Raw genomic sequence first — 13,198 nt, forward strand, 5'->3', positions numbered from 1 at the left:
GCTGACAACACGTGTTCCGACGTAGTGCTAGCGTGTCATTTCTTAATTGGTGAACATTGGTCGCTGCGTTGGTTGCCTTTGTTTTATTGTTTTCCTTCGGGTTGTTGTAGGGTAAGGGGTTTGGTACTCGTAAATTTTTGCGATTATTGCATAACTTCCGTTCCCCAGGAAAGACCTGTTGAGGTGGCTCAAAACGGTAATATTTCCGAGAGAAGCCTGGGCTCTAACGCGCACTTCAGCGCTAGGTATCACGCGATCACCCGAGGGGTCGCGAGAAAGCGCGCGAGATTTCAAGTTTGCAAAACTCACAACAAACATGGCGGCTTGAGGCCTACTTCGTAAAACTTTGTTTCCACCTAATTTAGTGAGCTGTTTGCGATATCGCTTATTTTTATCTTCGAAAACATCCATCCTTCAGGCAATTTGAAATGAAAAAATATTCTTTTAAACCGCTGAGCTGGAACGCAATCGAAAATTGTGATTGATGTGGTGATCGATCGCGCAGGCTATCAATCTAAAAAACAGCAGGAAAAAACTACTCTTCAAGTTTTATTCGTTCTTTTTACTAGGCCCGTCTCACCTTCGGGTATTTATGGTACTCTTCTTCTACCGCTTATGCTGCTAACGACAACAGCAAAAAGAAAGCACTATTCGCGGGTATTCACGTTTATTCGCGTGGAATTGCGGACTTTACTGAGCGGCGGACTGCCTTCACGCGTGCGCAAAGTGCGATCTTGCAAAGTCGAGATTTTATTTTGTGTGTAGAACGCGTGCTAAATATTACCTATCCACGAAGCTAATATCTCAAAAACAGATCCGGTGACCCTACTTTTTTAATGCAAAAAAAATTTTCAACAGCAAAAGCGGAATGCATGTGCGAAATTTAAAACAACATGTGGAGTGAATTTTTCCAATCTTGAAATTCCCATTTTTAGTGCAGAGTGCACTATTGGGATGGTTATGGGGGTTGCCTGCCGCTAAGGAACTAAGCCGCTATGCCGCTATGGCGCTAAGGTGTAAACTTTAATATTTGTTTAATTAATTAATTTCAATTAATTAATTAGTCTAGAGGCAAGGAAGTAGTGGGAGTAGGGTGGGAAAGGTACATGTGTAGTCTACATAAAACATATTTCATCACCATCGCTTAACTATGAACATCGCAAAGCTATATATTTGTTTCAGGTAACCCCTTGCTCTCCTTGTGGTACTATTCTCCTTAGAACAAAACTAATTTGTCCTAAACGCATGCGTAGATTAGTTAGGGTTCGTGGCTTCTATATTAGGTGAAGGATACATTGTATACGGAATCACGCACAAATGTTGAGTGGTTTTCCTTATGGTAGAGCTCAACATGTAAGACGCATGCGTTCTAGCATCGTTAGTGTTATACACTATCTTTTCACGTGGTATTTTAAATGTCATATCATGTGACCAAGGACGGCAGTTATTTTTCAGGTAGCGCCAATTGTCCCTTTTTATTGCAAAAGTGAAACGTTACTGTGGCTGCGTAGCTTTTAGAATTACACACAGGTCCGTTCAACAAATATCATCTGCTGTTTTCAATCTACAATAGTGTGCTTGTCAGGGTTCAAATGTATTGCTTCTCCTTAGCGGCTTGTTTATTTCTTGCCTTAATTGTGTCTGTAAGAGAGACCAAAAAGTTCCCAAGTTAGTGGCTTTAATACTCCGCAAATTGTAAATTTGTAACAAAAGAAACCAGGAAAATGCTCAAATATTGCTGCAGACACCGTGGCACCTAATGAAAGCGCAAATTAATTTCATCAGCCTTTGAGGAAATCATTCATATCGGCCAGGTAGCGCTGTTTATCTTCAATACTTTTCGTTGAAACGCTTCTCAGCCATCAATATCGTTGTGTGTTAATTTTGAATTGTTTTATTGTTAACAACAAAGGTGGCAACAGAAAAAGAAAATGGTATTTCGTGACTATCTGATAATTAAATTAGTTCTTGTTCATCGGTAAAAATTTGCAGTTTTAGTAAAACATCGTTTCTGTTCCGTTTCTTCATCACTACATCAGATATTGAACTTTCTTTCATTTATCTCCGAAAAACAAGGACATCTTCCGTATGTTTTGGAGAAAACAAGGGTTGCATATTACATGCCTTTGCGAGGAAAACAAAAGTGTCAAGTTACAAAGTTGGTGTGAAGAGCTAAATTGTCACGTTTGCTGCTTCAGCGTATTATTGAATTTAAAATGAACGAAAATCAACGTAAAACACCAGTAGTAATTAATTTGTGCGTAATTTTTGGACCTTGAATGAAAATACAACCTTGAAACATACACACTGCAAAGGGGAAAAGCCGTAGCAGACTACCAAGGTAGACACAAACCGGAAGTGAACCGAGCAGGGGTGAGTACTTATGGGACTACGGTACCAGAGCTATCAATTGCGCTCTGCACTATCTGAGATTGTCTCACTAGTTTTAAATTTAAGCAAAATCTACTCGGCAGAATTTTTTCTAATATTCCATGTTTCTTCTTCTGTGTGTAATAAAAAGATTTTTGTAAAAAAGTATGGGGTCACCGGCTTAGTTTTTAAGATAGATGTAATTGATGGCAAAACGTGGGTCGTTTGTTGCTATGCAACAGAACAGTGCAACCTTAATTTATGACTTAAACACAACCAAAGGTACAGTGGAGAGTTACCTTAAAAAAATTGCATAGCCATTCAAAACAGTGCAGTTCCAAGCCTGAAAAATCGCACCTTGTTCTAAAAGTCTCGAAAAAACCACCTTAATGGAAGTGTCGCGTGACTTCCAGGTTATCACGCCGAGAGATTAAATGCTGGCGTGTGATGTGGCCACAGTATGCCGGTATTAGACTGAGCTATTCAGACATACATAAGTAGACATTTCAGGACCTTGTTTCCGACACAGGTTGCTATTTCAGTGCCACTGTGATTCTTATGTTTGTGTTGAGTAAAATGCACAACAGGAAATAAACTACAAACCATTCAGACTAGAGACTAGAATATAAATTTACTAACTTTAATACAGCGGCAACAGTCGCTGTCATTTTTATAACATCTTTCACGACTTCAGCCCTTAGGCCATTCAATCAAATAATTTACAATTTTGTCCTTGCACAGTAACACTTTATCTAAACGCTATTTGTCCAATCGACTGTGCTGAGTATTTGCAACATTTGAGAATTGATCATTGAAAGCGGAACAGTTCTAATAAACTAAAGGTCATGGAAACGAACTTCTCTTCATAGGAAAAGTTAAGTTTAAGGTGTTGTGTCACAAGTGTAAGTCGTCTCTCTGCAGCCATTATTGTGGTCGTCACGGAAACAGAGAAACGTACAACCAAAACAGTGGATGCAAAGGAGACTCAAGCAACTCTCCATGTCAGGAAATATTTAAGGACGTTCGCACTCATTGTTACTACTTAATACATCAAGTGCGTGCGCTAAGGAACAAATATAATATATAATATATACAGGGCTTGGCACTGGGTATGCTAACTTCGCTTGCAATTTACTTTCTTACTGGTCGGTGCCCCTCTTTTCTTTTCGTAGATCACTTCGTTTACTAATTTCCTCCATTTCAACAAGAAAAAGAAAATAAATAAAGAAAACAGTTCAAGTAATCTGTACGTGAGAAGTTACAATTATTTCGCCTGTTCTGTTTTCGTGTGACCGAAGTTTTCATCGAATGTGGACGGGCAAAGCTAACATTTATTATATATCATGTCTTAAGTTTTACTTAATAGCCTTAGATTAAAGCTTCTAAAAACGCATAGTCTTCAATGCGCCATATTTCGAAATTGAGCTATATTTCGAAAATGAAAAGTTGATCTTTGCTTTACTGCGTGACAATTAAAAAAAAAAAGTCTTTACGAAGGAACATTTTCGGCGCGAACGTCCTTAAGAACCGTATACCTTTAGAGGAGTCTCGGGTCCAGTCGATGTAGCGTGTCCGGTTTAAACTGTAGATACCTAAACCCCTATAGCAAATTAAAGCTTATAGACCTGGCTATCAGACTATACCAAGAATTTTGAAATAAAATGAATTGTCCAATTTAATACGACTTCTAAATGCTAGCGTCTGAATCACCTTTTTAAAGCTACAAGTCAACGCGAATTTTGTTTTTCGCTTGTTTAATTTGTTCCTCAGTTTCCGAACCCAAAGCGCTAAAACAGGTGTCTGCGATTTGCCATATTCAATTTCAGTGAAAAGTTACAGAGCATTTCGGAAATAGGATTAATAAAATATGGAGTGCTCGTAGTAGAATCGCTCTCACCTTGAAGAAAAAATTATTTAGAAATAAAAAAAATTGCCGACGCGTGTTTAATTGTTTATGTGTTAAACTGGCTACAGTGCAAATTTGAGGGCAAACGAACAAATTCCCTTTGACTTGCAGCTTTCAAAATGCACCCAAAAGATAATTCAGACGCTCACATTTGAAGGTAGTGCAAAATTTGACAATTCATTTTATTTCAAAATGTTTGGTATAGTGTGATACATGTAGCTCGGTATGCTTTAATTTGATATAGGGGTTTGGGTATCTACAATTTAAACCGTACGCGCGACATCGCATGGACGCAAGACACCTCTAAATGTATATGGTAACCTTAATATAACATTTTTTGTCAAGGTGCTGATGAATAAACGTTCGGTTGGCTGGAACAAAATTGAACATTTGAATTTATACTTTCAAAATTAATGGAACTTGGCCATACAGCTATTTCACTTGGTGAGTAGAAATAGAAATAGCAACAGAAATAGCAAGAGCTGTACAAGGTTTTCAGCTTCCTCCTGTGGAGAACAAAATAATTAAAGTTGTGGATGCTTGTTTTGGAGTAGCCCTTGTCAAAACGGTTCCCTCAATTCGAGGGTTGTCCAATACACCCAACTAGAGTCGATTCGTGTTTGAAGTTGACGATTCGACCAACCGGATGTCGATTCGAGGACCCTCTTTGATGGAATCGACACGAGTCGTCTCTCTTGCTGTCGATTCGTCATGCCGGAAATCGATTTGCGCGAGACTTAGTAAATATAGCGCATCTGGGCTTTGAGGGTGGGTTGAAAATCGACTCAGGTTTGTCGTCACGTTTCAAGAACGAGAAACTTTGATGTATCATTATTTTAGGGTTCTTGACTTCCGGTGATGCGGATCGACTCCGTGCGAATCGAGTCGAATCGTCAAGTGCCTCAGACGAATCGACTCTAGTTGGGTGTATTGGACATGAATGGCTCCTCCCAGCTTCCGACTACTGCCGAGCACTGTTTCGTTGTCTGAACTGTGCTCAACGATTTGATTACCGCGCGCTCGGCAGTAGTTGGAAGCCGCCGAACATCATTTTCATTTACGGTAGCGAAAAAAGCATTTGTCGGTTGAGCTTTGGATTTTAGAATCCGCATGTTATTGAAAGGCACACTAAAAGTTCCAGCGAGTTCACATTTTTGTGAAATCTTGGAAAGTTGCCGCTCAATTAACTAAGATGGCCCATGCAAAATTGCGCATTTTTAACAGGTCAGTAAAGAAAGAATTAGACATAACTACCGAGGTCAGACATTTCAAATGGCCAGTGCACATAGTACTGAATTTATATTCCGCCAAAGCACTTGAATTGTTTCTTTCTTCTTCAGGGAACAGAAAATGAAAGAGCACACTGTTCTTGTCCAGGGCAATGTGCATGGAAGAGAGGAAGAGGAGCGTGTCCTTGCAAAGCAGCCGACCTCAATTGTGTTGACGGTTGTAAATGTGTCAAGTCCAAGTGCAAAAATCAGGTATGAGAAGCTTACAAATGAATGTCAGTTCCATCAAATTATTTCTATATTCTTCATTGAGTCATGTTAAATTTTCCCATTAGATTTCTGCACGACCATGCTACTCTCGACGAGGACACTTGGTCACGCAGGACACTGGGTCTAGTGGACGCCATAGCCCCGTAGGGTAAGGGATATCAAATTGAAAACGCCAGATTCTGCGTTTAGTTCATTTATCCTAAAAGTGATTTCTTTCCTTCCAAGGCCGCTGATAAACCAACTGAAACAAATTTTGCCATTGTGACTAGCTTAAAAATAACCTATTTATTGCTTATTTGTGCACCTTTTTAAAACGAAAAACACCAGAGATAAAAACCATTTCAGAATGCTTTTCTGCTGGGCGAAGAACCAAAGTAACAATTTTGGACATATCCTGCACGTTTTCGATCCGATTAATACTGGTAAAAATAAGTTGGTTACTTTGTTAAAAAAGTGGAAACTACATGGGGATCGGCCCAAAAGAGATAACTATTGTAGGAGAAAGTAATCAGATGATGAAGATGATGTAGAATGTTTCTTATCCCTTTTTAGGGGCATTGCAATTCACCCTTACGAAAATCAGGTAAGAGTCCATACAAAACCTAATAGACTGATGCTAGAAGCAGCTAGGGGTTATCGACAAAGGAGCAGTCTAGTCTGGTTTTCTTAAAAATAACCCCATCACAAGATTACAACAAAACAAAAACTCAGATGGCAAAGTATGGATACCCGAAAGACAGTATGGTTCCCTGAAGTGGTTAACAATTTTCTGCTTCGTTTGAATTTGATGTCCAAGACGAACATATCACTGAATTGATAATTATCACACTTTCTCTGATTAATCAGCAAAACTAAACCAACTTGTGACTCGAAAACACTTTAAGCGTGACATTCATAAATTGCCAAGCCGTAAACTTTGCTGCAGGTAAATTCAGTAAAACAACAATGGCTACAATACACGGCTACAACACACTCGCAGGAAACATAGCTTTGACAATTGAATAAGAGAGTTTGAATTGAGAGGGAGGGGCCGCCGAACATGTGATCGACGGTAGCAAAAGACGCATTTGGCGGATGAGCTTTGAATTTTAGAATCCTCATGTTATTGAAGGGCGCAGTAAAGTATTTTTTGAAAGAAGTTCACCAAAAAGGGTCCTCTTGACACAATAAAAGAAAATTCGAATTTTGCGACCTGTCGTGGGAAACTCCATGTTAAGGGGCAGTGGCTCTTAAGATATGTGTTGAGATCAACGTCTTACCTTTTTTGTAAGGTTTTGTTTGGATGTCATTTTAGATTTATCTGAAGTAAAAAAAAAAAGCATATATCAAATGATAATAGTATATTTATTGGGTTTCTTTAAGGAATCACTTGCAATCGAAACTATTCTTATTGCATTTAGCAGTGTGTAACCCGATGTAATACAAGCTTTAGTTTGTTTACCCATTTAAGAAACCACAATGCTGGTTTGCGATCACCAAAATTATCTTACTTTATGACACGTTTTGTTTGTGTAATTTGCGGCCAAAGCTAATTTGTCTTGATACTCTGAGCTGTTCTGTGGCAGCGAAACTTCGCTTCAACAGAATGCGCGGCTTTAAACTGTTTTATTTTTCCATGTCCCCTACAAACCTACAAAGCTATGTTTTAAATTGAACAAATATCTTTCTGGTCCTAACAGTTATTTTTCGGGGAAAGCATTTGCTTCCCCGACTTCAGCCCCACATGTTAAGTCGAGTATAACTATTTTATGATGTAAACATGCTTTGTAAAACTGTCTTTCATGCTGTGAATAGCAACCTAAATACGTCAACATCGTTCATGGCTACTGGAGGCTCTTTGACTTCTTCAATTTATTTTACTCTAACGAACAGCAACTCAAGGCTATAGTCTGCGAATCTTTAGTAGATGACGGGCGTGTTGACCCCAATTGGCAAAGACAATTTGGAGATTAAGAACGAATAAAGAATTAATGGTTTTGTAGATAAGGTGCTTTAAACGAGGTATCGACCATTCAAAAAGACAAGTTCTTTTAAGCAGTTTATTTCCGAAGTCATTTTTATTCTCTTTGCTGAACAGCTAGCGAAACAGTGTTAGTCTTTGTTTTTCCATGTGGCAATTTATGTGGCAATTTGCCCCCTGATATCATAATAATATGAACCCTGGGTAGGCGCGGAAGGTTACCATCATAAATAAATATGTACAAGTGCTCACTCTGGAAGAATAATACTCGAATACAGGTGATCGGTTTTTTGCGTTTTGATGGCGTCTCTGATGATCTAGTGAGGAATCAGTAAAATAAGAGCATGTGCGAGCATTATAAACGAGAATGCATTGAACACCTAGTTAATTGTTTGATTTAAAATAAGTGCATGACATGCACTGTTCATGTAGAGTGTATCAACGTGTTTTATTAGTTCAAAGTTTTAATTCCACACGTTGGTCCTGCCTAACTTATACAACGACCAATCTTGAAGTATATAGCCTCTCGCTGGGCATGCAGGCAAGCCAGCACAACGACTCCTTACTGCTTCAATCATGGCACCTTCGAGTTCATCAGTTGATGTTTTACATTTCGTGTTCACACTTCTTGCTGGTTAATCCAACGGATAATTCATCCGCGTGGCAAACACTAGTTTAAGGCGCGATCTGTAGAAAAGGTCCCCCAAAAGAGGAGAAAAAGCAGTGAATCTTTCGTGAAATCATTATGGTCTTTATACAAGCTTTCGGTGAAAGCGATCGAATCATTTCGTGATATTTTCGGTGTTTTAAGATCGGGCAAAAGACAAAGGCTGATGCCCTGAAAAAGTCAGCAAAGCGAATGATAGTACAACCGAAATCTGGAGAGAGTGATTTTGCTTTCAGGAGGTTATTAGCCATTTTAACTGGTTTCTAGAAAGCATACCATGAGAATATGCGATCAGTGAAACGTAAATGGAAAACTGTTCTGTATGGCAGTGTTGTGTAATAGTTATGCCTGCTCTTACCTCGCTTTCTGTAATATTGTCAGTCAGGTCTTTTAGTGTGGTATCTTTCGTCGATTGACTCGGCCCAAAACTCCTTCCAAGATGTGGTGTTGAAATAAAGGCCTCTTTCCCTTTTCCTTTTCCTTTTTTGGTGCCCATGGGCTTGTGGGAAGATTAGGAGATAGAGCCAGTGTTTCGTGACGTGCGTGACATGTTGGGACATGTTGCGGTACAGTATCCTTCAGTTTTAAAATGATTTAGCAATCAGGAGCGAAGACGCAGAATTAATTGAACCACGGTGTGGTGATACATCATTCCTTTTGCCCGAAGTGTAGCTGTTCCTCTTTCCCTGTGTTCGCTGGTAAACGAGTTGAACTCAGTTGCCAATGGATTTCGATAAATATAACTCCAAAGCAGTGTCGTTCATTTCAACACGTGGGTCGTATTGTCCAAGAAGATTCATGTTGAACACATTCAGTTCCTTCTTAATGCCTGATATGACACACTGTACCCTGAAAGAAAAAATTTCGTTCGGTTGGTTTGTGAGTCCAAACATAGAAATATCTGTCTGGGTGATATCACTTTGTAGCTGTTTGTGTTGTGGTGAACTAAACTGAAAACTGTTACCTTTCTTTCTCTTGTCGCAGTGAACTTGGAAAGCGAGTCACCGAATCCCGCTCAAAGGTGTTAACTCTAAACGCGAGGAGCCATCTAAACGGAAGTCCTCTGCTTTGTGAAAAATTTGTCTCCAGATGGCATTTTAATGAGAATCGTTATCCATATTAAACGTTTTCAAAATCGTTCTCCAAATTTAAAGTTTTCAAAAGAACTTCAGTGTTACGACGTAGAACACTTTATACTGTACCTACATGAGATCCACTTTGAAACAAGAGAAAGAGCAAACTCAGTTTTGGTAGACGAAGGCTTCAGATCGCTTAAACGTTCCGAACAAAATTGCGTTGTTGGAACCTACTAGATATTTGTTACTCAAAACTCTTAAGAGGTCGCAGAACTGATGCCAGTTCAGTTCTAGTTATGGGTTATATATTTATTTTAGCGATTGGTGCAACAGTGTATGACCTGCTGTAACGTGACTTCAGGTGTGAATCGACATTCTTATTCCATGATAGAAAGTTTTTCCTCGAAGCCATAATTCTGAGAAAACTGAATGCTTAAATAGTTAGGCCTTCGAATTTCTTTTGCGTTTTTTTTATTTAGCTCGTAATTTGCTATTTATAAGGCCTCAAGTTTACTTGCTCTGCTATTTCGAGCCACCCTCTCTAACTAAAGATTAAACAATCACCTAAATTCTCTTAGCAATGTTAACGTGCAACGCGTAAAAATGTTATTAGGAAAGACTTGTGCATGTTTCAGCACGGAACTGGCTAATTAATTCTGTGTCTAGCAGTACTGTTAATATGAGAATTTCTTGGAAAGGCAAAGTTTGCTTTTCACATCGGAGCGAAGATTACTTTGTGATAGGGTGCTGAATGATCCTCGTATCTCAGGCCCCGTACGCACTAGGTTGACAAGATTTGTTTGGCTCTGCCAAAAATCTCGACAAATTTTGTCTCCACCAAATTTTGAATTTGCTAATAGCGTATACGCAGTTGAAAACACGACCGAATGTAATTGGACTCACTGCCTTGTTATAATCTTTATTATACAATGGAAGAACATTTAGATTAAACACCGTTGTAGGTTTGGCTGTCTGCCCATGGCTCACTGATTGAACCTGCCGTGTCTAAAAGAGAAAGATTGTTCAGAGTAGCAAATTGCAACTTAAATTAAATGTTCCTGAGTAATTTGAGACATTTGCGTGAAAACTGTTTTCTTCACCTTTTGAGCCGACTCATTGTACTGTTAACAAGAACAAAAATTATACTCACAGAGAGTGTAAAGAAGTTAAACTTGATTCAGGTAGAAAATCGTAGTCGGGAACCGATGAGGCTTCTCTGATGCGGAACGAAATAGATTCAAAGTAGTGCAAAGGTGTGCATGGGACGTCAGCAGTAGAGATGATCCGCGAAAATGATATATTTCGTGATATGCTCTAAATCGCAAGAAAGCGAGGCGAGCAAAGCTTTGTTCCAGCCAGACCTTACCTTCATATTGCTTAGTACTGTTTAACGTTCAATGTTCTGTTTTTCAGTTCTTTTCTTTCCTAGAAAACAGAATATTGATCCGGTTGTCTCCGTTGTTTATGTTATCACGTTCGTTGTCAATTGAAATAAGAGGGAAAAAAGTTCAGTTGACCTTGACTTTTTGCATAAACAGACCAAACGATGCTGACGTTTCATGTTTATGCGATTGGCTAAGGTTCAGTTACCATAGAAATTAATGCTTGGTGTGGTTTAATTTGTTTCCACGAAAGGTTTTGAAATCACTTTCTAAGAAACCAAGTTCTATCGGTTTTGGTTTTATTTCTAAGCCTGCTGAATTTTTCGTAGGCTTATATACATGAGTACAATGCACAGGTCTGTTAAATACAAATTAGTTATCTGTGGATCACGCAACAGAGGCAGTCGAAATTATTCTGGTTTGTGCTATTGTGCGGATATTATGTGGCCTGTATTTGTTGGTAAAATAACACGCGCTCTGATTGGCTAATTCAAGGACATTATTCTCCTGTAATGCCCCCGGGCTGATTGCGGGTCCTGTAAAACCAAAGCAAAAGCCATATATTAAACAAATTATTAACCTGGAACGTTCCAAACCTCGGCCTTGCTCTACATTCCTCCTATTCTATAGCATTACCAAATGTTAGAAAATAGCCCAAAGAAAATACCCGCGCTGATTGTTTTAAAATTGTCTTTCTATAACTCGAAAGAAACAGATCTAGCGTAAGCTGATGACGTAATGATGGCGCGGACAAAGGGAATTTACATTTTGATAATCAAAGTAAACAAGTTTTTCTTTTTTTTCGTCACGTTATTTTCTAAAGGAAATAGAAAACATGTTATTCTTGTTTCCATCGAGTTTTTTTTACGATAACTACAGAAATTCTCGCCCGCTCACTGGCCAATTTTCCTCATCATTAAGCGCACAGACACGTGAATTTATCATTTATGCGATGCCTCAACGAGCGAGAGCGGACAATTTGACAAATTGGTATCGTAAAAAGGCAAATTGGTGTCAGTTTTTTATGCGTCTGTCCTGTTATTGACGATGAATTTCGTAATAACATTGTGAAAGTAAATACTTTAAAGTTCTCAAGCTGGATCTTTCACAGCCCGCTAGAGTAGACTTAGACATAGACATAGTTTATTTTGCTTGGTCGCACACTTAATTATGGTAGAGGTGCGTCCCATAGACTTGTTAAGCAGTCTACAGCACGCACCAGTCATTTTACAGGTGCGCCCAGAAAACAAAACAACAAGGTAAACATGTTCATTTGGAAATGAATATGAAACTTGACTAACTAAGATGGCATAATTACCTTTAAATGATCAGCTCTCTCAGTTGGGGTGTTTCGCGATGTCCTCATGGGATTTTTACGCCTCTAGGTGTCTGAGAAAAAAGATTACCTGGAATGAGACAGGAGGAAAGGTCAGTTTGACACAAGTGGCAGAAAACTTTGTGGATTAACAGGTAAGGACTTGATCAATAAAGCGGTTTTCAATCAAATGCTGAATATAATATAGAATAGGCCATTTCCGAGTTTCCTTGCCTCTGTTTCAAAACGAGTCTTCGTGGAAAACCTTTTTTATGAGAATGACTTTGATTTGCATGTAAATGAACCTGTAGGCGGACCTCATTTTCACATGAATGGTTTCGTACGTAGACTCGTTTTGACACAGGCAAAAGGTGACTCAGAAGTGGCCTTTTCTTTGGTTGGCTTCACCAAGCTCTATCACTGCCTTAAAAACGGATAAAATTTTAATTTATGCAAGCTTTCAAGTTCAAATTTCAGCTGTCAAACGGTCATCTTTTAACCAATGAGATTTTATGGACTTTTTTAAGTAGCCAATCAAAAAGCGAGAAAAGCTATTGACAATGTTGGCGCCATTTTGAATAAAATTCACTTATCTTTGTTTACGGTAAGTTTACGCCTCTTTTCCTCTCATTTGTTCCCGGAATTTGACCAGTTCGGGGTCTTGTTATTGTAAAAAACGAATTGACATCAGTTTTTTATACGTCTGTTCTCTTATTGATGATAAATTGCGGCATAACATTGTCAAAGTGGCTGTGGAACCACGAGCCGCAGGCGAGTGGTTCCGCAGTAACTTGGGATGGAAAGTAAACAAATCCAGAGAAATTAATAATGAATGAAAACCAGGGTTCTTTGGCAGTGTATGTTGGTGTATAATGTTCTCGTGGGCTGTGGAACCACGAGCCGCAGGCGAGTGGTTCCGCAGTAAACTTTGACAATGTTATGACGAAATTTATCATCAATAACAGGACAGACGCATGAAAAACTGACGTCAATTTGTTCAATCGAACATTGAAAGCTGAACAA

The 13,198-nt window shown here is 38.9% G+C and overlaps 3 long non-coding RNA genes and 1 pseudogene across 7 annotated transcripts in view; 2 read left to right on the forward strand and 2 right to left on the reverse strand.

Annotated features, from left to right (window-relative positions):
• The window catches only part of LOC145489963 (uncharacterized), a 62,811-nt gene that overhangs the window by 17,469 nt on the left and 32,144 nt on the right, over positions 1-13,198 (forward strand). For all 4 annotated transcript variants that reach the window (XR_014049646.1, XR_014049644.1, XR_014049645.1 and 1 more), the window contains one exon: positions 12,246-12,330. This is a non-coding gene — a long non-coding RNA (uncharacterized LOC145489963). The remainder of the gene's footprint in view (positions 1-12,245; positions 12,331-13,198) is intronic.
• LOC145491104 (uncharacterized) lies at positions 43-8,898 on the reverse strand (annotated as a pseudogene). The gene is made up of 3 exons (XR_014049772.1): positions 8,761-8,898; positions 7,035-7,075; positions 43-412 (listed from the first exon to the last, which is right to left on the reverse strand). The product of XR_014049772.1 is annotated as an uncharacterized LOC145491104 (transcript).
• LOC145489964 (uncharacterized) lies at positions 5,518-6,790 on the forward strand. Its single transcript, XR_014049647.1, has 3 exons — positions 5,518-5,757; positions 5,841-5,923; positions 6,328-6,790. It is a non-coding gene; the product is annotated as an uncharacterized LOC145489964 (long non-coding RNA).
• On the reverse strand, positions 10,244-10,904 carry LOC145489961 (uncharacterized). The gene is made up of 2 exons (XR_014049642.1): positions 10,845-10,904; positions 10,244-10,483 (listed from the first exon to the last, which is right to left on the reverse strand). It is a non-coding gene; the product is annotated as an uncharacterized LOC145489961 (long non-coding RNA).

Source organism: Orbicella franksi, chromosome 6 (genome assembly GCF_964199315.1).
Source record: "Orbicella franksi chromosome 6, jaOrbFran1.1, whole genome shotgun sequence".
Lineage (NCBI taxonomy): Eukaryota > Metazoa > Cnidaria > Anthozoa > Scleractinia > Merulinidae > Orbicella > Orbicella franksi.